The 27,756-nt window shown below is 42.1% G+C and overlaps 1 pseudogene; it reads right to left on the minus strand.

The window, feature by feature from the left end:
• Positions 1 to 22,754: 22,754 nt before the first annotated feature.
• Positions 22,755 to 23,460, minus strand: LOC115863513 (myocardin-related transcription factor B pseudogene; annotated as a pseudogene).
• Positions 23,461 to 27,756: the final 4,296 nt, after the last annotated feature.

The raw sequence follows: 27,756 nt of genomic DNA on the forward strand, positions 1-27,756 counted from the left end.
ATTATTTCACAATGTATACAAGTATCAAATCATCACATTGTACACCTTAAACTTACACAATGTGGTATGCCACTTATATTGCAATAAAGCTGGAAAAAATCTGCTTGTAAGAATCATTGCTACAACCAGATAAATATCTCCAAAGTATATAACTTAAAAAAAAAAAACTAGGGGCTTCCCTGGTGGCGCAGTGGTTGAGAGTTCGCCTGCCGATGCAGGGGACACGGGTTCTTGCTCCAGTCCGGGAGGATCCCACATGCCGCGGAGCGGCTGGGCCCATGAGCCATGGCCGCTGAGCCTGCGTGTCCGGAGCCTGTGCTCCGCAACGGGAGAGGCCACAACAGTGAGAGGCCCGCGTACCGCAAAAAAAACCCCCCAAAAAACAAAAAAAAAACTAGTTGATTTATGGATTCCATCTACAAAACATAACATTTTAAATGTGTTCCTGAATACATATTATATTCATTGACTATCTTCAAAGGCAAACAAGAAAACTCTCTCCAAACTGTCTCCTCCAAGGCTATCACCAGTAGATACTTTTAAGCACAAAAAGAGTAAAAGAAAAAAAAAAAAAACCCACTCTCATTGCGCCATAGTCTTCTATTGCATGAGCTATAGCCAATGTGAATCTTTCAAGTGAGAATTGCTGCTTATGAATGAGACATTCAAAAATAAGCACTTTTAGGAGGAAAAGTGCCAGGGAGAACGGCTGGTCTTATACAACTGGGCAAGCTCTCTGCTGAGAAATTTCAGGAGATTCCTGCTCCCCATTCCCTAAATATCATCCTTTGGCTTGTCAGCAAACCAAATATTAGACACATTTTGTTTTTCATTAGATATTGGCATCCCTTGGTAGAGCTAAATTTTTAAAATATATTACCACAGAGGTATTAAAATTGTTTTAACAATTAAGTCATTTTTCAGAGAGTTGCTCTAAGAAAAGTTTTGTCTACCTTTTAAAAAGCCAGTTGATATGCTCAGAAACTATCAATATTTGTATGGAGAGGGGAAACTAGATCTTGTATCGCAAATCTTTAGCCACCCCAGCTCATTTAACCTACTCTGAATAAAACCACTCTTATGACTATTCTGGTTTTGTGTATTTGCTTCATACTCTCAGCAGCAAAGGTGAGGCCGAGTGGGGATGTTTCCGAGAAAGTTTATTAAAGCAGTGATTCTTGATTCTGGCTGCACATTGGAATCACCTGGAGTGTTTAAAAAAATGCATACACACACATATATACATATAAAATCATTTTATTAATCTGATTAAATACGTCTCATATATACTGATCATATATATGTATATTGATTTTATATATATACATATATACTGATTTTATATATATATATACACAAACACAATGTATACTTAGAGATCATACATATTTGTATGTGTAAATATAAAATCAGTAGATAGATACATACATTGATTGGTAGATCGATAGATATTATAGATACTGAATATATCATGCTCGGGCCCAACCCTCAGAGATTCTGACTAAAATCAAAATCGGGTGGGGCTCAGAGAGTTTTAAAATCTCCTCAAGTGATTGTCTGTGCAAACGGGATTGAGAACCATTGTGCCAGATAAAAGATGACAAATGGGAAACAAATACTAACAACAAATACTAGGTACTGTGAGGTCAGATACCTAGTTTCTGAAGCATGGCCTGCTCTTTGGAACTTGCAGCACCCACCCCCCATTCTCCCGCCAAGTGTCATTTCCTCTAATCCTTTCTCCAGGGGTAATAGTCAGTCTAGCATATCCAAGGAAGGAGCCCATACCTAAAAAAACCCTCCTTTCTTTAAGGTCTAGGACAGGTCTGCAAACTTCCACTTTTCTGTCTGAGGACCTATATTTGCCTAATGATCAACATTGGAATATTTACCCCCTTCAGTGGAGAACTAACCAAACCTATTACCTATCATGGAAAAATAATTATCTGTAGCTTTGCTTCTTACCTGTGCTATCCCTGCTTAGCAACAGGTACTAAACCTGCAGGCTCAAGTCAGCGCTATTCCTGAACAGACCTAATCAAGCTTAGTGATGTACCTGGAAGCCTGCGCTCACCAATGGATAGGGCTTAGAGTGAGTCTCACAGACATCCGTTCACTACTATTCTTTACCTACCAATCTGGTTGCCCTGAATAACAGCATCAGCCCAAGTGTGGCTTTTTGTATACTGGGATTCAGCTGGTGGGCCTCCTCTCTAAAGGACCAGCCCTGTAGCCTGGAGCTGGTAGTTCCCACAGCACTGGCCTAGTATATTCATGACTAGATGACCCTCCCTCTTCACTCTCGCCCAAGGTAGAGGTCCCAGGATGCTACCTCACTGAACCTTCCTGGACCATTTCGGCTCTCCACACAATGGTCCAAATTATTTCGTGAGATATCCTAGTAAGGTGTTAGACATTCTGTCCCATTAACAAGCTATAAAAAAAATACTCCAGGACTGTATCCAGAACCTGAATGAGTCTCTCTACACATATGAGGAAGGGCAGTTTCTGGAAATAACTGGATTCCTCTGTTTTGGCAGATGGAGGCTTCATGGTTCTAGTGTAAGGGTGGCAGGATTGTTGGTGAATACTGGGCATGTTAACTTTGCATGTTCCAGCTGTTTGGGAGAAGCATAAACTCTGTGAAATACTGGTGTTGATGGTAGCAGAGTGGAGCCAACTGAGGACACTGGGCATCCAGGGAGGGTGAAGGAAAATAAGAGTTTCCTGAAAGGGAAGTACAAGCCAGCACTGAACTCGCCCATCTTACTTCTGTTTCTAATTGAGGGAACTCATGCTGGGAGGGGAGGCAGTGGGTTGCAGAGAATAATGAGAATCATGTTTGCACAGAGACACAAACTTGAGTGGGGAGAGGGGGTTGATGACATTTTCTGTGCTTTGGCGAAAATGCTTGGTCAGGGTCTCCTGCCACTGTTTTTGTCTGCATGACTCATAGGAGAAAAGTTAAGCAGATAACATGTATAGGTCATTCCCTAAGGACCACATTAACAGATGCACGGTAAATGGGCATGTGCTTCGCAATCACAGCTGGGATTTCCCACAGCGGAGTTCACTGGGACACACCTCTTCCTCTTGAAAGGAAGAGCATTCTTTAAAAAGGCAGAGAAACCCCTGCATGTGAAGGCCAAGCATGCTTTAAGATGCAGGTTCTGTCAGAATCAGTGGGAGAGACAGAAGTGCCATGCCTGCCTTGGTGAGGTGGTGACCCTCACCCGGTGGGAGCTTGTGGGACAGTCCAGGAAAGCTGACGCTCTAACTCAGCCTGAAGTCCCTAGAGGTCAACCAGACCACCAGGAAGGAAACCCAGATGTGGACAAGCACAAGGACAATCTGAAATCTGTGAGGATGAACTGAAATCCATGTCTATTTCTCACTAACTCCAACCTGGGGGAGACTTGGGTGTCCCGTGAGGGAATCTGGTGTCCTGCTCTGACAGCAGCCGGAGGAGCTGAAGGAAGACGTGCCCCAGGCAGGTCAGTGACAATGGCCAGCACCTTGCTTTGATGTTTGTGGGTTAAAAAAAAATCTATGTGCTGCTTCCCGTCTGCCTTTCAAACATCATGGAGAATTGTTTCTTATGGCAAACGCTAGCCTGAAATTTTAGAGGGAAAGGAATGCTGGGAAATGTAGTTCCAGCTTTACTGAGTCAATGAAATTGACGAGATCCCACAATACTGCTTCCTAGAGAGCTCAGAATATTTGTCGCCTTTTGATTCTTTCTCTCCCACCGCATTTGCACTGGATCATCCATCAGTTCTGTTTATCCTTCTTTCATAGTTGCTCCTATCCCCTCATTTCTGCCACTGCTGTAGGTTGTGTTGGGACTATTCCCCTGGATTTGAGCTCTCCTCTCTTTAATTCCTATCCTGTGACTAAGCACCCAACTTTCAGTGGCTGTCCCTTGTCATGTTCCTCCATTGCCTGAATCCCTGCTTTGTTAACCTGCTTTTCCACTCAGAACCCCAAAGCCAGGGGACACCGTGATTTTCCTAGACTTCCCAGGGACTTGTATGTTCTCTGAACCTCATTGCCCAGCTCCAACCTGGATTTTCTCTCCCTGAGAGAGGACTATACACTCCCATCTTGTTGAAATAAGGTGTGGCTTTGTGACTTGCTTCTACCAAGAAGATGATAGAGGGAGGGGAGTTGTTGAACAGGGTACCCTGCACTGGTAACCAGTCCCAGGGGAGGACTCTCAACACTTCTGCCCACTGCATCTTGGTATCAGCATCACCAAAGAAAACACAATGAAGTCAAGCACTGAATGGAACAACGCTTACTTACACAGAGAAGAGACACAACGAGATCAGCTTCAATAGTGGGCACTTGTCCCCCATGGCTGAGGTCTCTCCCACAGCCAACACGAAGAAACCCGACCCCTCCCCACGGAGGAATGAAATAGCAGTTGGCCAGGTGCCATTTAAGCAGAACAAAAAAGCAGCATTGAGCCTGAAACAAGGAAAGATATTCCCACCCAAGGTGATGAGCTCAGCATAAGTAGTGTGGGTTCTTTATCTCTTGGTAAGGAAGTGATCCAGGTCCAAGACCCATTGTTAGGTGGTCCAGTGGGTGTTGAAAGACTGTGTGAGATTTCCTTTCCCAACAGTAGCGATGTTTGACGTCGACATCTATGAGCAGAAGATTCAAGACCCGTCAAGAGGTTCACCATGTTCTCGGTTATCTTTGCCACACCACCGCCAGTGTTCCGGATAGCGGCTGCTCCGTCTGCCTGGGTCACAGAATGAAGACAACATGCAGCAGAACACAGCTGACCCACAATGGACATGAAATGTGAGTAATCTTTGTCAATTAATCCACTGAGTTGGGGGAGTGGGCAAATTCAAGAGCTTTGCCTGCAATGGACAGAACTTGGGGATGGATTGGATGTGACGTAGAGAGGGGTGTCAAGTGTGACTTCCAAGTCATGGCTTGCAAAGCTGGAGTGATTCACTATGATCGCAGGCATTACAGAGGGTGCAGGACTTTGATAATCAATAGTGTTGAATTGCTGAAAGCCATGCAGTTATAGAAGCAGATGATCCGGGAACTCTGAGTAAACATTTGCATGAGCCACACCAAGGAGACCTGAGAGCCTGGAAATGCCACACACCCAATGCAAGGCAGTGGACCAAATGCAGGAAATGGGAAGCGGCTAAGACAGGCAGGCAAAGCTGGATCCTGGATAGGTATGGTGTAGGGCAGCTGTGTTGATCCAAGCAGGCCATTAGATATGAATGAATGAGAGAACAAATTCTACTCATTGCCATACAAACAGACTTTGGCTGTTCTGTCTTCCCCATATTTATTCAAAACACATTTATACCCTACCAGGAATACTTTCTCCCCAGTCCAAATTGGATTTCACATCTAAGACTTTTCATGTCTAAGACCACTTTCTCATAACCTTACTTTTGGTTTCAAGGTTTGCAGGATTCGCTGGCAAAGTAACCACTCTGTACTCAGTTAAACAAGAATTTAGAGAGAGTTTATTGAATTAACAAAGATTACAGTACACTAATTAAGAAAAGAATAGTATAACTAAGAAAGAATAGTAAAGACAGGTTTATACATCACCAAACTGGGGAAGCACCTACATCCAGATCCAAGCAGTGCTGGGAAGTCCCTTGAAGAGCAATCTGGAGTCCCAGTTGGGAAGGTCCTGGTGGTGTGTCTACCCCATGGGTGAGACTTCAGTTTGTCACTTGAAGGAGCCCAGCTTTTAGCACCAGGCCGCAGGCTAATGACAATCAGTCTGCGTGCAAGTTTGCAGCCCTGGTTATTGTCATAAATGCCTTGGTCTTAACTCGTAAGTCTTGGAATGTTCTTGATCCCCTGGGGCTGTCCAGACCCTCAAGGGTCAAGAAGTCCCGTGACTTACTCTTTATCTTATCCAGTAGTTTACACTGTGTACTGGTGCCACCCCTGCTGGCCTGGGTGTAGCTCAGCCGTTTGGAATGCAGCCAGCTTTCACATCATTGTCCAGTCAGAGAGAGGCCTGGAGCTGCCTCTGAAGCCTGAACAAGACTACTTCACTAGCTTTCCCAACACTTGACTACATTGACAATAGGATTTTACAATTTAACAAGCACTCTCCTAAAGTTTGGCGCTTCGAACTAAACTTCCTTGTGTCCTGCTTGTGTCTGGAGAGTGAGGGAGGGCTAACAATAAGTTGACAAATTTTCCTGCTGCATGTATGTCAGCAAGCATGCCCTATAGTGGTACTAGTGCTGGGGTGAGATATGGCCCCAAATGCAGAGGTCAAAGTACCTTTGGTTTATGATAATGTCAGGAATTTACTTTTGTTTCCTCCAACCCCAACTTTTCATTATGAAAAATTTCAAACATAAAGGAAGATTGAAAAAAAATCTCAAAGATGATACCAACAGATGGAGAGATATACCATGTTCTTGGGCTGGAAGAATCAATATCGTAAAAATGACTATACTACTCAAAGTAATCCACAGATTCAATGCAATCCCTATCAAATTACCAATAGAATTTTTCACAGAATTAAAACAAAAAATTTTACAGTTTGTATGGAAACACATAAAACCCCTGAATAACAAAAGCAATCTTGAGAAAGAAAAACAAAGCTGGAGGAATCAGGCTTCCTGACTTCAGACTATACTACAAAGCTACAGTAATCAGAACAGTATGATACAGGCACAAAAACAGAAATATAGATCAATGGAACAGGATAGAAAGTCCAGAGATAAATCCATGCACCTATGGTCACCTAATCTATGACAAAGAAGGCAAGGATATACAATGGAGAAAAGACAGTCTCTTCAATAAGTGGTACTGGGAAAACTGGACAGCTACATGTAAAAGAATGAAACTAGAACATTCTCTGACATCATACACAAAAATAAACTCAAAATGGATTAAAGACCTAAATGTAAGACTGGATACTATAAAACTCTTAGAGGAAAACATAGGCAGAACATTCTCTGATATAAATCACAGCAAGATCTTTTTTGATCCACTTCCTAGAGTAATGAAAATAAAAACCAAAATAAACAAATGGGACCTAATTAAACTTAAAAGCTTTTGCACAGCAAAGGAAACCATAAACAAAATGAAAAGAGAACCTACCAAATGGGAGAAAATATTTGAAAACAAAGTGATCAACAAGGGATTAAGCTCCAAAATTTACATGCAGCTCATGCAGCTCAATATCAAAAAAACAAACAACCCAATCAAAAAAATGGGCAGAAAACCTAAATAGACATTTCCCCAAAGAAGACATACAGATAGCCAAGAGGCACATGAAAAGATGCTCAGTATCACTAATTATTAGAGAAATGCAAATCAAAACTACAATGAGGTATCACCTTATACTGGTTAGAATGGGCATCATCAGAAAATCTACAAACAATAACTGCTGGAGAGGGTGTGGAGAAAAGGAAACCCTCTTGCACTGTTGGTGGGAATGTAAATTGATACAGCCACTATGGAGAACAGTATGGAGGTTCCTTAAAAAACTAAAAGTAGAATTACCATACGACCCAGCAATCCCACTACTGGGCATATACCCAGAGAAAACCATAACGCAAAAAGACACATGGGGGTCTTCCGTGGTGGCACAGTGGTTAAGAATCTGCCTGCCAATGCAGGGGACATGGGTTCAAGCCCTGGTCTGGGAAGATCCCACATGCCACGGAGCAACTAAGTTTGTGCGCCACAACTACTGAGCCTGCACTCTAGAGCCCACGAGCCACAACAACTAAGCCCGTGTGCCACAACTACTGAAGACCACATGCCTAGAGCCCGTGCTCCGCAACTAGAGAAGCCACCACAATGAGAAGCCTGCTCACTGCAACAAAGAGTAATCCTGCTTGCCACAACTAGGGAAAGCCCACGCGCAGCAACAAAGACCCAATGTAGCCAAAATAACTAAACAAAATTAAAAAAAAAAGACACATGCACCCCAATGTTCATTGCAGCACTATTTACAAGAGCCAGGTCATGGAAGCAACCTAAATGTCCATCGAGAGATGAATGGATAAAGAAGATGTGGTACATATATACAGTGGAATATTACTCAGCCATAAAAAGGAATGAAATTGGGTCATTTGTAGAGACGTGGATGGACTTGGAGACTGTCATACAGAGTGAAGTGAGTCAGAAAGAGAAAAACAAATATTGTATATTAACGCATATATGCGGAATCTAGAAAAATGGTACAGATGAACCAGTTTGCAGGGCAGAAATAGAGACACAGATGTAGAATACAAACGTATGGACACCAAGGGGGGGAAAGGGTGAAGTGGGATGAGTTGGGAGACTGGGATTGACATATTATACACTAACATGTATAAAATAGATAACTAATGAGAACCATGCTGTACAGCACAGGGAACTCCACTTCGCTGTACGGTAGAAACTAACACAACATTGTAAAACAACTATACCCCAATTTAAAAAAAATGGGTAGAAGATCTGAACAGATATTTCTCCAAAGAAGACATACAGATGGCCAAGAGGCACATGAAAATATGCTCAACATCACTAATTATTAGAGAAATGCAAATCAAAACTACAATGAGATTTCACGCTGTTCAGAATGGACATCATCAGAAAATCTACAAACAATAAATGCTGGAGAGGGTGTGGAGAAAAGGGAACCCTCCTACACTGTTGGTAGGAATATAAATTGATACAACCACTATGGAGAACAGTATGGAGGTTCCTTAAAAAACTAAAAATAGAGCTACCATATGATCCAGCAATCCCACTCCTGGGCATATATCCGGAGAAAACCATAATCCAAAAAGGTACATGTACCCCAATGTTCATTGCAGCTCTATTTACAATAGCCAGGGCATGGAAGCAACCTAAATGTCTATCGATGGAGGAACAGATAAAGAAGATGTGGTACATATATACAATGGAATGTTCCTGAGCCATAAAAAAGAATGAAATAATGCCATTTGCAGTGACATGGATGGACCTAGAGATTGTCATACTGAGTGAAGTAAGTCAGACAGAGAAAGACAAACATCATATGATATCACTTATATGTGGAATCTAAAAAAATGGTACAAATGAACTTATTTACAAAACAGAAACGGACTCACAGACATAGAAAACAAACTTATGGTTACCAAGAGGGAAGAGGGAGAAGGATAAATTGGGAGATTTAGATTGACATATACACACCACTATATATAAAATAGATAACTAATAAGAACCTACTGTATAGCACAGGGAACTCCACTCAATACTCTGTAATGACCTATATGGGAATAGAATATAAAAGAGAGTGGATATATGTATATGTATAACTGATTCACTTTGCTGTATAGCAGAAACTAACACAACATTGTAAATCAACTATAGTCCAATAAAAATTAAAAGATACAACAAAAAAGGGAAGAAAAAAGAATAAAACATCTTAATGAACGTCTGAATACCTACCATTTAGATTAGACATTTGTTAACATTTTACTATCTTTGCTTTATCTTCTCTATTTTCTGATCCATTTGGAAGTAAGTTACAGACGTCAAGCATTCCATCTTAAATAATTCAGGTACATATCTTAAAAGTAGGTGCATTCTCCTACATAATGATTATACTATTAGCAGTACTTCCCTACTATCAGTTAATATCCAGGACATATTCAAATTATCCAATTATCTCCCAAACTGTCTTTTATAGCTGTATTTTTTCTAAAGCCAAGATCTAACCCATTTGGCTATTAAGTGAGTCTGACTCTTAAAGAAAAATAGGAATTATTGAATAAAAAATATATAAAAAGCCCAAAATAGAGAGTAGTGGGTGTAAAAACACAGGGGATGGTTAAAGGGAACAGCAGAGCAATATCCTATGACCAAACAGCCAACAGAATTTGTGGGAAATGATTTTAAAGGAGCATGAAGAACCAGACCATGAACAATTTTGAATATTATTACTCCAAGAAGCTTTGAATTCATTCTTCTGTTGAGGTGGGTTTTACCATCCTATAAAATTTGACAATGTCAGGACTGAATACTCAGCCGTAGAAGAATCTCGCTAGCAAGATATTCATTAGTACTGGTCTCCTTTCTACCTAAATCCTTCCACTACAGCATCTTAAAGAATTGGATACTTAAAGCAGTCCTCTTCAATGTTTGACTTATAGCTGACCACGTCCAAGTCTTTTTCACCTAGGGGGTTTCGTTTATTCTCAAAGGGACAGCATATTTTTCCTTTAAAGGACTGACGTGCCTCCTCAAAGGTTACCCAATTGGTCCTAGGCAAAGGAAGGCCACAGGGGAACTTGACCCCTCTCCCTGCTTTCTGGAAGCCTGTCACAGGGGATTTCATCACAGACCCTCTAGGGCTGGAACCTATGTTGTCCTGGTCATTTATAAGGATGAGGCTTTGCCTTTTCTGATGAAAATGTGGAAGTTCATTGTACCAGTTATAATTAGCTTACCATTGATGTGAAAACCACATGTAATTCAGCATTTTCCCCCTTTATTTCTAGCTGAGGACTCAAAGGCCAAGAGAGGTTAAACTACTTCTCTGGGGTTAGAGTGCAAGACAGTGGGGAATAATCACCTTCAGTGGACATGGCTATGTGCCAGTTACTGAGTTCTGTGATCTACAGAGCATGTCTCCCTGGCAGGATTACCTGATCAACTCACATGGTATCAGATGTGCAGGGAGCTGTAGTTACTTTAATTCTCTGTACCTGCTTTGACTTTTCTCATGGTCCCCCAGCCCTTGGAGAGCTATGACCACGCCCACTTGTCAATGGCTATTGGCGAGTCTTTTTCAGTTTTACTTCTCTTAGTTTAATCATTTAGGAGAGTTGAAGTACAGCCTCTGATGATGATTCTTTCAGGTAAAAGTTCAGCCTCTTGTTCTTCTCTCAAAAATGGCTTCTGGGTGTTTGGGGGAGGGCAGAGAAAAGGGATCCTTGTATCCACACTCCCTTAGGTTGGGTTTTCCAGAAGTAGACCTAGAGATGAGGATTCTTTAAAGAAATGCTCCCAAGGAGTGCCTGGGAGGGAGTCCTCAGGGGGCTTCTAGCATGCTGGTAACAGCTCGATCTAGAGAGCTGTTTCATTGGTGCATCATCGTTAGAAAATTTGTCAAGTTGTATGTGTATTAGTGTACATTTATGTATGTATGCTACATTAAAAAATTCCAAGAGCTGGGGAGGGATAAATTAGGAGTTTGAGATTAACAGATACACACTGCTGTATATAAAAAGATAAACAACAAGGACCTAAAATAAGAAAAAAAAATTCCATCTATATATTTTTCTGGATATGGATATAGGAGCAACCAATTTACAAATATTGGGTATATGGGTCCTATGGATAAAGTTTATGGAAATAGGAGCAACCAACTTTTCTTTACCATTTTGTGCTAACAATAGTATCTTTTAAAAAAATAGCTTTATTGACACATAGTCCATGTACCATAAAATTCACTCTTTTTTTTTTACATATTTATTGGAGTATAATTGCTTTACAAAATTCACTCTTAAAACGTACAATTCAGCAGTTTTTAGTATATTCACAGAGTTGTTTAACCATTACCATTATTTAGTCTCATAACATTTTCATCACCCTGCCCCCCCAAAGAAACCCTATACCATTAGCAGTCACTCCCCGTATACTCCTGCCCTATCCTGGCAACCACTAATCGACTTTGTATCTCTGTGGATTTGCCTATTTTTGACAGGTCATATAAATAAAGTCATACAATGTGTCATTTGTGACAGGCATCTTTCACTTAGGATACTGTTTTCAAGGTTCATCCATGTACTATGTCAGTATATCATTCCTTTCTATTACCAAATAATATTCCATTGTGTGGATATGCTATATTGCGTTTATTGATTCATCAGTTGATGGACATTTGGGTTGTTTCTGTTTTTTGGTTATTATGAATAATGCTACTGTGAGCATTCATGTTCAAGCTTTTATGTGGACATATGTTTTTAGAGCTATTTCTATTTAACCAAATAGAAACTTAAACACTTGCACATTATACAACAGTCTTTCAATTTACCTTCTAGATTAAAGAAGAAGTCAATACAGTAATAGAATATTTAGAACTACGACTCATATTCACATCGTATTAAAACTCAGAGTGTTACATCAAAAGTGCACTCAGAGGAAATTTCATACACTTAAATGTTATCACACTGAAAAGAAGAAAAATGCGTGAATTATGCATTCACCTCAGGAAACTCAAAAAGAACAAGAGGAACAGTAACAAAGAGGAGGAACCAGTAAAAAATAGGAGGAAGAGCCAGCCAAGTAATGGTGTAATTTCAGGCAAAGGCAGGTAGACGGTAGTCTCAACCTGGTCCTGCAGGGAACTCTGAGGTCTTAAGTGCTTTCCCAAAGTAGTCCCCACTTGAGGACTTAAGGTGAAGAGATTGGGCTTTCTTATTCCCTCCATAGTCATTCCAGTAGCCTGAAGAAGAGTTCATCTCTTCATCTCCAAAGAAGAGTCTCAAGTACAGGCATTGGAGGCAAAAGCACACTGGAAGGGGTGGGGGTGGGGGGCTGTTAGGAGACACCAGAGAATCTGGGCAGAGCATTGACAGTGTCCACCTCATGGTGTCTTCTGGCTTTCCTGGTCTTTGTAGAATTGTCCTCTGTCTACATGGTCACATCTTACCACATGGGCCAAGAGAACAGACTGGATTACGTAAGCTGCTAGAGGTGGCAGCTCGTATAACTGAGAGTACAGTTAACTGGCTTGGCCAGGACCTGGGAGTCTTCCCATGTGACCGTGCCTTGTTTAACCCGTGCACCTATATGCACGCCTATGCACTCAGACCTGCCACGCTTCACACTGGCACACCCTCCCCTGTTCATGGCTTAGGCAGTTTACCGCAGGGTCTTGGCTCTGAGGTGACCTTGTTCTTTCCCACTGTGAGTCCCAGAAAGCCCCTGGGCTCTCATCTCACATACCTTTCTATCTCCCCTTGGGGGCATGGGAGAACTTTCAAGTTCTGTCCACACCTAACTTGGATTCAAGAGAGCTAAACCCTGGCTCTTACTCTGCCTAATCCTGCTCTTGTTTGACCTGAAGGGGGCTGTCCCTGAAGCTGGAGTCTGGGCAGCCTGGGAGGCAATGTCTTCCTGTGCCTTAAAATTGAGTTTGTGAAAATCCCCTCTGGTCCTGTCACTTTGTCCAGCTCTCAAAACCCGTGCCATTTTCAGAGAAGCGCATCTCCTTCCTCTTTCGTTTCTCTCTTCTCGAAATCCTATGAGAAGTAGCACATGTTGGGCTTTTCACTTTCTAGGTATCACATCCTCCTTACCTAGGGCAGCAGGCCCTGTGGCCTTGGCCAAAGGTGGATGGGTTACTCAGCCTCACTATGGAAGATGAGTCAGCTCCTCTTGATAAGTTAAAGCTGGAGATAAGGGAATTCAGAAGTTCCTTTTCTTTTTTTAATTTTTTTAAAAAATTATTTATTTATTTTTACTTTTGGCTGCCTTGGGTCTTTGCTGCTGCGTGGGCTTTTCTCTAGTTGCAGCGAGCGGGGGCTACTCTTCGTTGCGGTTCGCAGGCTTCTCATTGGGTGGCTTCTCTTGTTGCAGAGCACGGGCTCTAGGCACGTGGGCTTCAGTAGTTGTGGCACTCGGGCTCAGTAGTTGTGGTTCTTGGGCTCTAGAGCGCAGGCTCAGTAGTTGTGGCGCCCGGGGCTTAGTTGCTCCGTGGCATGTGGGATCTTCCCAGACCAGGGCTCGAACCCGCGTCCCCTGCACCGGCAGGCAGATTCTTAACAACTGGGCCACCAGGGAAATCCAAAAATTCCTTTTCTTTTGACAGAACTTTGCTTTTCAGTCTTGCTATGCATTTGAAAATTCTATTTTCCAAGTCAGAGGCTAAACTATAACTTTCTTTCTCTTTGCATTCTTGTTTAGCAGTCCTAATTCCCCCTAAGGCAGATGGATGCTTCAAGCTGCCTAGAGAGACCTGTCTCTAGAAGAAAGGTGGGGGGGGGGTTGGGGGGTCAGGGGAAAAACATTAATGCTATTATTAGAGCCGTACAATTCTGACCCAATATTCCGACTTACAACTTGAAGGTTGGTATCAGGCTGTAGATTCTATCTAATCATCCAAATTGGTTAGGAGACAAAATCCCTGAAGCCAATATCTGCTACTATTGAAACAGAGAAGGACCCTGTGGGGCTCCTGGGCACTGAAGCCTTTTTGTCCCAGTTTCTTGTAGGCAAGACTCCAGCCTCCATGACCTTCCCTGAGGGCAGATTTGAACAGTTGCTAATCAAGGGAGGAGCAGCCAGGAAACCACCTGAGGCGAGATTAAAGGGACCAGAGAAGCTCATCAAGATTAGGAGATCTTGCACATGCCCTAATCTTATCAGCAACCCCACCCTTGAGCTATTGTTATAAAACCCCTCATCAAATCCTCCCAGGTTGGGACACATAGTTTTCTTTCCAGGCAGGAGCCTGCTGTGTCCCCCTTTGCCTGGCAAAGCAATAAAGCTATTCTTTTCTACTTCACCCAAAACTCTGTCACTGAGATTCGATTCACACTGGTGCAGAGAGGCCGAGCTTTCAGCATCACTGTTGGCATGTCATCAACACATGTGCAATCTCCACCTCAATATTCCACTCAGTGTGTGGCACCCAAAATTGTAGAAAGCTGTAAATGATCACAAAAATGATCATTCCTTGCAGTAGACCACTATTTTTTACAATTGACTATAATTTTAAGAAAATGGCGTAACCTCCTAGTTCGTGGGTTCTTTAGTCCCCAACTCAAATGGCCTTTTATGGGTTTTTCCTTTTGCCTCAGACTCCAATAGGGCTCTGCATGGTACTGTTACTTGTCCAGTCTTTATTTAAAATTTTGATATTTTGTTCATCATAGATATTTTTGCATTAATTTTTGACCTTTAAAAATTATACATTAAAATATTACATATCTTGATTACTGAGGTTTTCTTTTGGTTAAAACAAAATTTTATTCTTTTTCTTTAATTGAAATATAGTTGATGTACAATGTTGTGTTAATTTCTGTTGTACAGCAAAGTGATTTAGTTATTCATATACATATATTCTTTCTTATATTCTTTTCCATTATGAATGGAAATTGAATATATACCCTGTGCTATACAGTAGGACCTTGTTTATCCATCCTATATATAATAGCTTGTGTCTGCTAACCCCAAATTTCCAATCCATCCTTTCCTTACTGATTACTGAGTTTTTTGATACCCCCTTAAATTCTGCACCTGGGGCAAGTGCCTCTCTTGCTTCACTCTCTTGTCCTTGAGATCCAACTCCACACAGCCTTTTCTCATGTCACTAAATGGATTCAAAATTTTCTTTATATTCTAATGAACTTACTGCTAGAATAATCTATGTACATGTCTTATTACCCATCTTCCTCCCTCAGTTGTAAGCCACTGGAGTCTAAAATCCTGTTTTGATTCACCTTTGCATCCTTTTAACAACTGCTAAAGTACCTTGTACAATAAAGTTTTATTTAAGGAATAAAGCACATTCTGTTTCCTAAGGAGGGAAAATGTAAAATACATTTTAGAAAAATGTATATCAGAATGGTCAGTTGTTTTTTTTTTTTTTTTGAAGCAAGTGTGCTTTTAGGTCATCTTGGAAATTTACTTAATATTGAATGCCTTATTTTTGTATGATGCAATATAAGTGAATTATTACTGTATTACACTCAGTTTCTGTCCCCTTAGCATGTCATGACTAAGTAGTTAGAAAGGTGGTAGAGAAATACACTGAAGAGAAGAGGGATAAAAATCTAGAATTAAATGTTTTCCCTTTGTAGGCTACCAAAAGGATAATCCACATGCAGATACCCAGGAGTTGATTGTACAATTTATCTTTAAGCAGTTTGATGCAGTGTTGCCATAGGACATGACACAGTAATTTATTTCTAAAATGTTAGATTCCGTTAGTATTTTCAGATCAAACTTTGTTTTCTTCTTGACATAATTGATTACTGCTTTCATTGGGATTTATTTTAAAGTAATTCTGAACTGAAAAACTGCAAGGAAAGTAAAAACTGCACATTTCTCTATTAGGGCAGCTGTGTCTAGAACAGCACAGCAAGATGCTTTTTTTTTTTTTTTTTTTAGCTATTTGATTTCTCTATCTCTTTATTGCTCTAATCATTGTAGAAAGGACTCCAAGTCACACATCAGTCTTTTGAATGAATATTATGGGCCACATAGGTTGAAAACATTCCACCATCAGCAGTAGTGATTGAGTACATGAAACACAGAGATTTGAGGGTACGGTGAATGAATTGTGCCTTTTTAGATGCTTTACTTCCACTATACAGTCAAGTCCTTTCTGGCATTTCCCCACATCCATCAGTTAGCTATTGCTGTATAACAAAAATCCCCAAATTTTCATAGCTTAAACCAATAATCATTTATTATTTCTTATGAATTTATAGATTGACAGGGAGGTTCTGCTGACCTGGAATAGGCTTGGCTAGTCTTGGGTAGGCTCCCTCATGGGTCTATGGCCAGCTGGTGTGTCAGCTGGGGGCCAGGTGGTCTAGAACTGGCCAGGATGGGAGCTTACATTGCTCTGCAGCAGGCAAGCCTGGGCTTGTTACCATGGCAGTGGTGTGGGTCCAAGAGGAAGAGAGCAAAAACATGCAACTCCCTCTTCGAATTTAGGTCCAGTACTCTCATACTGTTGTTTCAGCTTCAGTCTATGGCCAAAGAAAGACATAAGCCCATCTGAGAATCTCTGGAATGAGCTACAAAGTCACATCACATGAGGCATGGATCCAGGGAAGGGAATAATTAGGGTGAGCCCTTTTTAGAATCAATCTACCATACAGTGTGAGATGGTCTCTTGACTTATTCTCTAAAATATTTGAGATAGATTTCAGAATATATACAGTTATGCAAAAAATTTTAACATGATAAATAAAAATGTAAGATTAGGGTTAGGGTTAGCAGAATTCTAAGATGATTCCCAAGATTCCTGCCCCTTGGTATACATGTCATCTATAATCTTCTCCCCTTGAGTTTGGGCAGGATCTGTGGATACAATGGGATAGTTACTCCCTTAAGTTACATCAGATGGCCGAAGTGATAGCATGGCCACTTCCATGACTATGTGACGTTGTGTAAGACTATCTTTGCAGACTGGAGAGGTTCTCCTGCTGGCTTTGAAGAAGTAAGCTGTGATGCTGTGAGAGGGCTGGGAGAGGGCCATGTGACAAGGAACCGTGAGGGCCTCCATGGAGCTGAGAATGGCCCCTGGTTGACGGCCAGCAAGGGAGTGGGGACCTCAGTCCTACATCTGCACAAAACTAAATTCTGCAAACAACTATGTGATCTTGAGTTCCAGAAAGGAATGCAGTCCAACCATCACCTACACTGCAGCTTTGTGAGACCCTAAGCAGAAGAATCAGCTAAGCTCTGCCCGACTCCTGACCCACAGAAGCAGAGATAATAAACGCATGTTGTTTTAAGCCACTAACCTTGTGGTAATTTGGTATGCAGCGGTAGAGAACTCATACATCAGGGGGAAAATCCAACTAAGACTTTAAGATCCAGACATTTGGAAAATGAGAACAAAGTTTTGTAGACACCACAGATAGGGGTTTTGGAGAGTTATTAAGTTGAAACACAACTTTAATTATGAGATTCTTGGAGGCCAAAATCAAAGGGAAAATATAATCTTTACTATTGCATTCACTTTTGTGTGAAGCATGTCATTCCTCTTTCAGACTTGAAAGACATGAGCATTCCAAATGTGAATGGGATATTCACAGTTCACAATTCATTCAACAATTCACAATTGTTACCAATCAGTATCAATCCTTGGGTAGTAATATCAGAAAGTTGCAGCTGATGTGTGGGATTTAGAGATATGTGAGATATCAAGACCAAAGGACGATTCAATTTAAGGGGTACTCCACAGTTGTTGCTGGGTTAGAAAGTCAGATGGGATTGTCTAAAAAGCGCTGGTATTCAAGTGCAACTGTAGCAGATGAGATTTCTCCAAGACAGAAGCAGCAGCTCCCCAGTGGAAAATCTCTCACATCTCCCAGGATGAGCACAGTGAGGGAGGGGCCAGCTTTAGCACCTCCTACCTCTGCCACCAACCTTGCCATCCACAAGACCCAACTGATGAGGAGTCATGGATTGATCTGGGCTGGAGGGTGAGCCGGGCTGAAGAGGCAGCTAGAAGAATCACTCAGTAATCTTGGTTTGAGATGGAGGTATTCTGGACTAGCAATGTGGTGATGGGGACAGAAGTGGGTGGTTTGGAGAGAATTTAAGGTGTGTCTGATTAATAGAAACACCAAATGGGGGTATCCAGAGATGTAGAAGGAAAACTACAAGAGAGGAATGTCACAGAAACCAAGGAGGAAGTCATTTCAGAAGAGAGTGGTCAGCCACTTCGGGTGCTACAGGGAGATAAATTAAGATAACTGGGAAGTTTTCATCACATGTGTCAGTTCAGGGGTGATCTGAGATCTTTAGTAATGAAAGGGGAGAAAATGGGATCCAGAATCCAGGTGAAAGACTCACCTTGGATAGGAGGGACAAATTTTCCTACCAATGAGTGAGAAAAAGAGGCAAGGAAGCTGCTTTCCTTCCCCCCAGAGGAGAAGGGTAGGAAAGGGAATTTAATGTAGTTCCTACTGGATTTTTTCCACTTTCTCTGTCAAGCAGGAAGAGAGTGGCACTGAGGGTAAGTGAGGACATTCCTTGACCTGGCCACTGCACATGAGAGGCAAAGATGGCCATCACAAATTGAGGCACTTCCTGGAATTCCCTGGTGGTCCAGTGGTTAGGACTCGGCGCTTTCATTGCTGGGGCCAGGTTCGATCCCTGGTTGGGGAACTAAGATCCTGCAAGCTGCGTGGATTGGCCAAAAAAAGAGAGGAATTTCTGGTCAATGGTAAGGATCAACTGTGGATGCAGAACATGGTGTTTTCTGTATCTCCTCACTCACCATTAGTTGAGGGCTGCTTACAGGGCACTTAGCACTACTGAATGCCCTGTGAACTCTGGCTGAGTCTGCTCCACAGACATACAAAGTCATCAGAGATAGAGGTGTAGGTATCCTTGGTAAGCAACCATTGGGGGATGGAGGTAGATGCTGAGGTGGATGGGTGGGGCACTGATAGGTGTATGATAGCCATACAGAGGAGAAAATATCCAAGTTTGGAGACAAAAAGGAAAGGCTAAGTGAGAGTCCCAGCAGAGAAGTGGTCGATGTGGTGTGATGGAGCATGGGATCTAGTCTGGATAAGGAAGGAAATAAAATTAGGAAGGGGTTGAGAGATTCTACAGAGGGGGAGACAAGGAGAGCTCTGTGGACCCGGATCTCTTAAGGAGAGCAGAGCAGGTATAATGAGTAGAGAAATAACCAGGTGGGAAAAACTTGCACATTGGAGTTGAACATTTTACAGATGGTCCAGTTATGCATCCATGACAAGACCACAGCATGTGTCACAGGAGCCGGTTGCTGAAATACAGAAGATGCACATCCTAGAAACTAAAGAGGTCAAGGGCCTGTGAAGCAGAGATACTGAATGATATTTCTTGGGCAGTGCAAGATTTGGACTGTGAACAGGCACCAATATTTTGATGATTGTGAGGGAAAGACTAGGGCATAGATCGTCTGAAAGCTCCAAGAGGGCAGGGATAACATCTCTCATCTTTACCACTATATCCCAGTGCCTACCACAGTGTCTTGCAAATTACCTCCACTCCCTCAATTATTGGCTTCAAACAACGATCAACATTTATCAGCTCCCAGTTTCTGTGAATTAGATATTGAAGAGCAGCTTAGCTGGGTGCTTCTAGTTCAAGGTCTCTCATGAGGTTGCAGTCAAGATGCTGGCTGGTGCTGTGGTCATTTGAAGTCTTTTTTTAAAAAATGATATGAATGCATATTTATTGACAAGGAACACTACTATGATTATTATTAAGATATAAAATCAAGATGCACATAGAGTTACCATATGACACAGCAATTCCACTCCAAGGTATATACCCAAGCGAAGTGAAAACATATGTCCACATAAAAACTTGTCCACATGTGTTCACAGCACCATTATTCATAATAGCAAATGTCCATTGACTGGTGAATAAACAAAATATGGTATGTCAACACAGTGGAATATTATTCAGCCATAACAAGGGATGATGTACTGGTACATGCGACAACATAGATGAATCTTTATAAACATTATACTAAGTAAAAGAAGCCAGTCACAAAAGACCACATATTGTATGATGCTACTTATATAAAATGTCCAGAATAGGTAATTCCAGAGATAGAAAGTAGACGTAGACTGATGGTTGCTTAGGACTGAGTGGAGGAAACTGTTGATGAGTATGGGCTTCTTTTTTGGGAAGATCAAAGTGCTCTGGAATCAGATAGTGGTGAGAGTTGCACAAGTCTGTGAATATACTAATAACCATTGAAGTATACACTTTAATAGGGTGATTTTCCCAATGCCATTTTTTTTTACAGAAATAGAAAAATCTATCCTAACATTAATCTGGAACCTCAAGGGACCCCAAGTAGTCAAAACACTCTTGAAAAAGAAGAATGAAGTTGGAGATCTCACACTTCCTGATTTCAAAATTTACTATGAAGCTACAGTAATCAAAATAGTGTGGTACTGGCATAAAGACAGACATATAGGCCAATGCAATAGAATAGAAAGCCCATAAATAAATTCTTATATATATGATCAAATGATCTGTCCAAGCGTTCCAAGACCATTCAGTGGGGAAAGGACAGTCTTTTCAACAAATGGTGTTGGAAAAACTGGATATCCACATGCAAAAGAATGAAGTTGGTTCCTTATCTTATACCATATACAGAAATTAAAACAGATTAAAGACCCAAATGTAAGACCCCAAGCCATGAAAATCCTAGAAGAAAACAGGGGAAAAGCTTCATGACATTGGATTTGGCAATGATTTATTAGTATGACATCAAAAGCACAGGCAGTAAAACCAAAAATACACAAGCGGAACTATATCAAACTTAAAAACTTCTGCTCATCAAAGGATACTATCAGTAGAGTGAAAAGGTGACACATGGAATGGGAGAAAGTATTTGAAAATCCTATATCTGATAAGGGGTTAATATCTAGAACATATAAAAAACCCCTACAACTCAACAATAGAAAAACAAATAACCTGATTTTAAAAGGGGCAAAGGATTTGAATAGACATTTCTCCAAAGATGATTCAAATGGCCAACAAGCATAAGAAAAGTGCTCAACATCACTAATAATTAGAGAAATGCAAATCAAAACCACAGTAAGTATACTCAATACATATTGTAATAACCTATAATGGAAAAGAATCTGAAAAAGAATATATATATTCTTTGAATCACTGAATCACTTTGCTGTACACTTGAAACTAACAACATTGTAAATTAACTATACTTCAATAAAACAAACAAACAAACAAAATACAGTGAGATGTCACTTCACACCATTGGAATAGCCACTATCAAAAGAATAGAAATTAACAAGTGTTGGCAAGGATGTGGAGAAATTGGAACCCTTCAGCACTGTTGGTGGGAGTGTGAAATGGTACAACCACTATGGAGAACAGTATGGAGGTTCCTTAAAAATTAAAAATAGAACTACCATATGATCCTGCAATCCCACTTCTGGGTATATGCCCAAAAGAACTAAAAGAGGGTCTCGAAGAGATATTTCCACACACATGTACATAGCATCACTGTTCACAATAGCCAAGAGATGGAAGCAACCCAATGTCCACTGATGAATGGATAAACAAAATGTGGTATATACAAAAAATGGAATATTATTCAGTCCTAAAACTTAGAGAACCTGTCACATGTTACAACATGGATGAAGCTTGAGGACATTATGTTAAGTGATATAAGCCAGTCACGAAAGACACTGTATGGTTCCATTTATATGAGATATCTAAAGTGGTGAAATTCATAGAGACAGAAACAGAATAGTGGTTGCCAGGCCTAGGGGAATGGGGAGATGAACTTTATTTATTTATTTATTTCCTTACTTATTTTTGGCTGCATTGGGTCTTCGTTGCTGCATGCAGGCTTTTCTCTAGTTGCAGTGAGCGGGGATTAGTCTTTGTTGTGGTGCATGGGCTTTTCATTGAGGTGACTTCTCTTGTTGCGGAGCATGGGCTCTAGGCACACGGGCTTCAGTAGTTGTGGCACACGGGTTCAGTAGTTGCGGCTCTCAGGCTCTAGGGCGCAGGCTCAGTAGTTGTGGCCCACAGGCTTAGTTGCTCTGCGGCATGTGGGATCTTCCTCGATCAGGGCTCGAACCCGTGTCCCCTGCATTGGCAGGCTGATTCTTAACCACTGTGCCACCAGGGAAGCCCTGGGGAGATGCAGTTTAATGGGTTTAGTTTCAGTTTAGCAAGACAAAAAGTTCTGGAGATCTGTTGCACAGTAGTGTGAATATATGTAACATTACTGAACTGTATGCTTAAACTGGTTAACATAGTTAAAAAGAAAAAAGGGTGGATTTTAGGATATGTGCGTTATATCTCAAAAAAAGTTATATGAAAAAATTTTAAAGCAAGTTGCAAAACTGTTTGTTAAAAATGTGTATATAGAACAGAAATAAAATGTAAGAATCTATTGAAAATGTTAACAGTGGTTGGATTACATGTGAAAATCTATATTTTTCTGCACTTTCAGACTTTTCTTCTGGTGATAATGTATTATCTTAATATATAAAAAACAAAGCACTTCCTCTGTTTAGGGGTCAAAACAAGAAAGGTGATACTTGAGCTGGAGTGTTTGTAGTCACAGGAGATGGCGATTCACTAACTTTTGGCTCACGTGGGGATGTGGCTGACCCTTGCGACTCCTAGCTGGCTGGCCGGTCTGGAGACAAAGCATCACTGCTGTCTTTGTCAAATGATAAATTGCCGTGAGTTTGAGGACAGTCGTCCTTCCCAATGCCTATAATTACCTCCTTAACACTGGAGTCTACAGGAAGGTTGTTTTTCTCTACCAGCTCCACAGGACCAGGTCTTTGAGCAATCTTTCCATTCAGATCATCAGCTAGTCGAGCTCTTTTCAACTTCATCCGAGAAGCCTGCAAGGATGGCTCTGCAAACGTTCTTTCTAAAATGGGCATCCTGACAAGTTCAGAACCATTGGGTCCGCTCCAGATCTTGTGCTTCAAAGAGTTTATGGTTCTGGCCCCTTCCAAGTCTTTTACTTGCTCCTGGAGTGCCGCTGGGCTCTTCGGAGGTGGCATGATGCCCTGGTCCATTAGCTGTCCTCTTTGTTGCAGCCTCGGCTGGAGCATAATCTTCCTTTTGTTCCGAGGGGGCAGGTGCTGACTGGAGAGCAAGGAGAGCCCCTGCAATTCGTGGGCAATGGCTTCACTTTGAGGACTTGGAGAAAGATGGGTTAAAAGGTCCCACTTCATCCTCGGTGTCTAGTGTCCCTGTGTGACCCATGGTGTTCCAGCCTCTGGCAGCAGAGGCTACGAGACACCTCTTAAATGTGGCCTGTTGAAGAGACTCAGTAAAAATATTTAATTATTTTACTGTCTTACACTCTCTTTCTTAGCACCTTAGCACCTAGTCGAGCTCTTTTCAACTTCATCCGAGTAGCCTGCAAGGATGGCTCTGGGAGGAAGCTCCCAGGCCACCTCCTCCCCGCGCACTGCCGCCCGCAATCTCGCGAGACCGTCACTTGCAGTCTTGACTGAGGTTAGAGGATCCACTTCCGAGGTGTCTTCCCTCATTTGGCTGACATGTTGGTGTTGGTTGTTGGCAGAAGTCCTCAGCTCCTTGCTACGTGGCCGTGTGTTGAAGTACAGGACACAGGAGTAAAAATTAAGTGTGCAACTTTAAAAATAGGGGGTTCCGTTTGGAGCATTTCATTTGAAGGTGCCTCAGGGACAACTTTAGGGATTTCGAAGGGCAGTTAGATATACGAGTCTGGTGATCAGAGGCAACGATGGAACGGAAATGAAGATTTAGTAGTCATCAATACATAGGCAGTAACTCAGACCATGGAGTGAATGAGACGGCTTAACAGGAAAACATCAGAGGAGGGAGTTTTGGAAGAGGCAGGGGAGATGCTGGGATCATGGGAGAATCCACAGCCTCAACTTGAGAAGGTTGTCAAGGAGACACTGGTCCTGGAGAAGGGTCACATGCAGTCATGGCCAGCAGTTCCAGGGAACATAGAGATACAAGCACCAAGGCAAGTACGGGAAGCCAGGTGAACTGGGGGAGGAGGAATGAGGCAGTAGAAGCACATGAGGGCACGAGAGAGGAGGATTTCTGAGGATGACAGAGATGAGGGTCACGGATGGAAATACCCAAAGGGTATAGAACTTGGGTTATCTGTTTTTCTGTGTTTTCCCTTGTTAGGATATCACTGCTGGCTCACTCTAGGAGTTGGCTCTGTAGCAGGTGGCTGTCCTGGGTTTTTAGGGCACAGGGCCTAGCAGGATGAAAATAGGAGAAACTGAAGACAGAGATTGATTTTTCAACGTGGTTGAGTGGCAGGTGATGTTGGTGTCCTATATGACAGGAGCTATATCTCCCCCTTAGCAGGTTCTTAACTGACGCCGGATCCTCATACCTGAAGCCATGGACACTGCATGAGAAGCCACTATAACACCTGAACCCAGGATCAGAACTCTTCCCACCTCAGCTTGCTACCATCATCTTTGTCCCTTGTCACATATGAGCTGACTCTTATTACCAGCTTGCAGAAATCCATTCCCAGGCTTTGTTTTGCCTTGGAATTCTTGCCCAGACGGTTGGGGCTAGGACACTCCCTTGAAGACTCTCAAACTTTGATGGAATTAACAGCCATGATGATTTGGAGGCCGGAATTATCTCCTGGTAAATCTATCAGCTAGATTGCTTAGAGCTGGAACTGGGATGAAGAGCCCTACATGGGAGAACATAGCCTGGAGAGATCAAGCCCAAAAGCCAAATCCAGAGGATCAGAGACCAGGATCCATGAATGTGGTTCTGCAGATCCAGGATCACAGTGAGAAGAGACCAGAAACAATAATTAATAATAACCATAGGAATTCCCTGGTGGTCCAGTGGTTAGGACTCTGTGCTTCCACTGCAGGGGGCATGGCTTCAATACCTGGTTGGGGAACTAGGATCCCACATGCCATGTGGTGTGGTCAAAAAAAAAAAAGATAACTGTAATCAACATTTTTGAGAGCTCACCCTGTGCCAGATGCTGTGCTAAGCTGCCCTACTGATCCTGTTTCATTTTCACAGGAATGTTTTGAGGCAGGTCTTATTGTCATCCTCACCTTATGGATAAGGAAACTGAGGCTTAGGGAGTTTAAGCAATTGGCTCATGATATACAGCTGGCAAGTAGCAGCGTGAGGTTGAAACCAATGCATTCTCACCCAGAGCCTGCATTTCCATCCATGATGCTATCCCCTGAGCTGTGGCTGAGAATCCTATTGGGATTCCCTATTGGGGCTCTTCTTCACCAACTAGCAGCTTTGATGCAGATCTTGGCTGAGGTCTTGGTGTGTGTGAGAGGCTTCATGACATTTGTTCTGTTTCCACTGTCTTGGTTTGTGGTTCCAAATAGAATTTAAGGGAAAAGCCAGTTCTGCAGGGATGGTTCTGGGAGGGTGTATCTGTTAAGAAGATATTGAGCTTAGCGGGGCAGAAACCCAACTTTAACCCATATTTTATTATATTCCAAGGATGCAAGGGATTTTCTGGAGCCCAAAGATAGGCATGTGGCTGAGATTCAGGAACCAATGGAAACAGCCCTTGAAAACTACCAGGATAGTATCTAAGAATCTTACCTCTATATTTCAGGCTCTCTGTCTGTCTGTCTCCGTTTCTGTCTCTGTCTGTCTCTCTCCCTCTCTCTCTCCCTTTGTCTATCTATTTATCTCTCTTTTTCTCTATCTCTCCAGACATATTTTTTTCAACCTCTCTAGTTGTAGAATGGGAACCATGCCCTTGATCCCTGATGGTTCTGGAACTTTACATCAGTCTCAAAGTGTGGTCCCCAGACTAGCAGCATTAGCCTCACCTGTGAAATCATTAGAATGTAAAATCTCAGGCCCTATAGAATCAGAAACTCTGGGTGGGGCCCAGCAGTCTGTTTTAACAAGCCCTCCAGGTGATTCTAATGCATGCCTAGTTTGAGAACCACTGGTTTCTATCTTACAGCGTCAGCCATCTGGAGAGAGACTGACCCATTTGCACCCCCAGAGTCAACATTTTCAGCAAAGGGTTATGGACACAGCTTGAGTCTTGGGTCCACCTCTGCACTGATTAGCTGCAGCCTGAGAGCTGCGTCATGCTGTAACCTTACTCATCCCACTGCAAAACACCTGGACAGACGTGGAGGTGGGATCAGTTGAGAAAATAGGCAGTCTGGAAAAGAAGTGGGGTGTAGGAGGAATGCTACATGGACAAAACAAGAGGAATTATGAGATCTCAGAACCTGAGAGTACTTACTGGCTTACTGGCTGGGCAAAGCCATGACAGGAGAGGACAGGGAAGTTAATGAAACCCAAGTGCCTGCCAGCCCAGGGGCAGCCTGTGGAACCAAGGTCCATACTGTTACTGAACTTGGGTTTGACTGCTCATCCCTCAAGAATCCAATACTAAGAGACAAGTGTGGGGTAGAAGGAAAGATAGCTTTACTGAGGAAGCCAGCAATCCCGGGGAGAAGGTGGACTCATGTCCCAAAGAACCAACTCCCCATTGCCGATCTGGGGACAAGAGTTTTTAAAGTGGGACTTCCGTGGTGCACAGGCGGGGGTGGGGATGGGGGCTACATGCAGAACAGCACAGGAAGCTCTGACAGTCGTCTTGAAAGTGATCATGCCGTGGTCTGATCAGCATCATCTTGATTGTTTTACGTACAGTTCATCTTCAATTCCAGGGTCAGTTTGTTCCCATTTCCTTGAGGCCAGTTCTCAGAACTGTGTAAGATGGAGTAGTTTACGTCATGGCTACAGTATGGTCATCAGGTCATTAACTTCTTCCACCTGATAGGGGTTTCAGTATCTGCAAAACAGCTCACAGGATAGGGCTCAGGATATTATCTATAGCCCTTGAGGAGGGACTAAAGGTCTTTGACTTTGTTTAATGGCTAAAGTATTATTTTGTCTTGTTTTACTGCTTTCCTTTGCTTCTGCATTTTTTTTCCTCTGATTAAATTTATTATTTGGCTAAAGTTTTTCTACAGACAAGAGGCAGTCACAGAGGACATGGTGTTGGTGGGCGCTCTGTCCCAGGAAGGCCCCATAGGGTGCTGCTCTGTTACAGTACTTCTTCATGGTCATGACCATTGGCCAGGGTCATGTGCAGAGCATTAAACTTGATACTGACTTATTTCTTGTCACCTTGTGTTCCTTTTCCCTGAGCAGTTCCCACCCAGCTTATCACCTGTTTTAGGTCCTGGAGGTTGTATTAATTACAGCAGCAGTTTGAAAAGTCCAGTCCCTGGGCCCTTAAGGGTCTCTCAGACTCTTTCAGGCATTCCACAGGTCAGACTGTTTTCATAATAACACTAAGATTTTATTTGTCCTTTTCACTGTATTGCCATTTGCACTGATGGTGAAACTGCTGGTACCTCAGCACAAATCAAGGTTGTGATACCAAAATTCTAGTAACGATTGTATTCTTCACTACCAGGCCCTCACAGTATATATTTTTTTAAAAAGTCAGTTTCACTTACGAATGTCTTTGATAAAGAAGTAGAAATTTTATTAAACTAATTAATAAAACAAAAT

This window comes from Globicephala melas, chromosome 4, assembly GCF_963455315.2.
Source record: "Globicephala melas chromosome 4, mGloMel1.2, whole genome shotgun sequence".
NCBI classification, from domain to species: Eukaryota; Metazoa; Chordata; class Mammalia; order Artiodactyla; family Delphinidae; genus Globicephala; species Globicephala melas.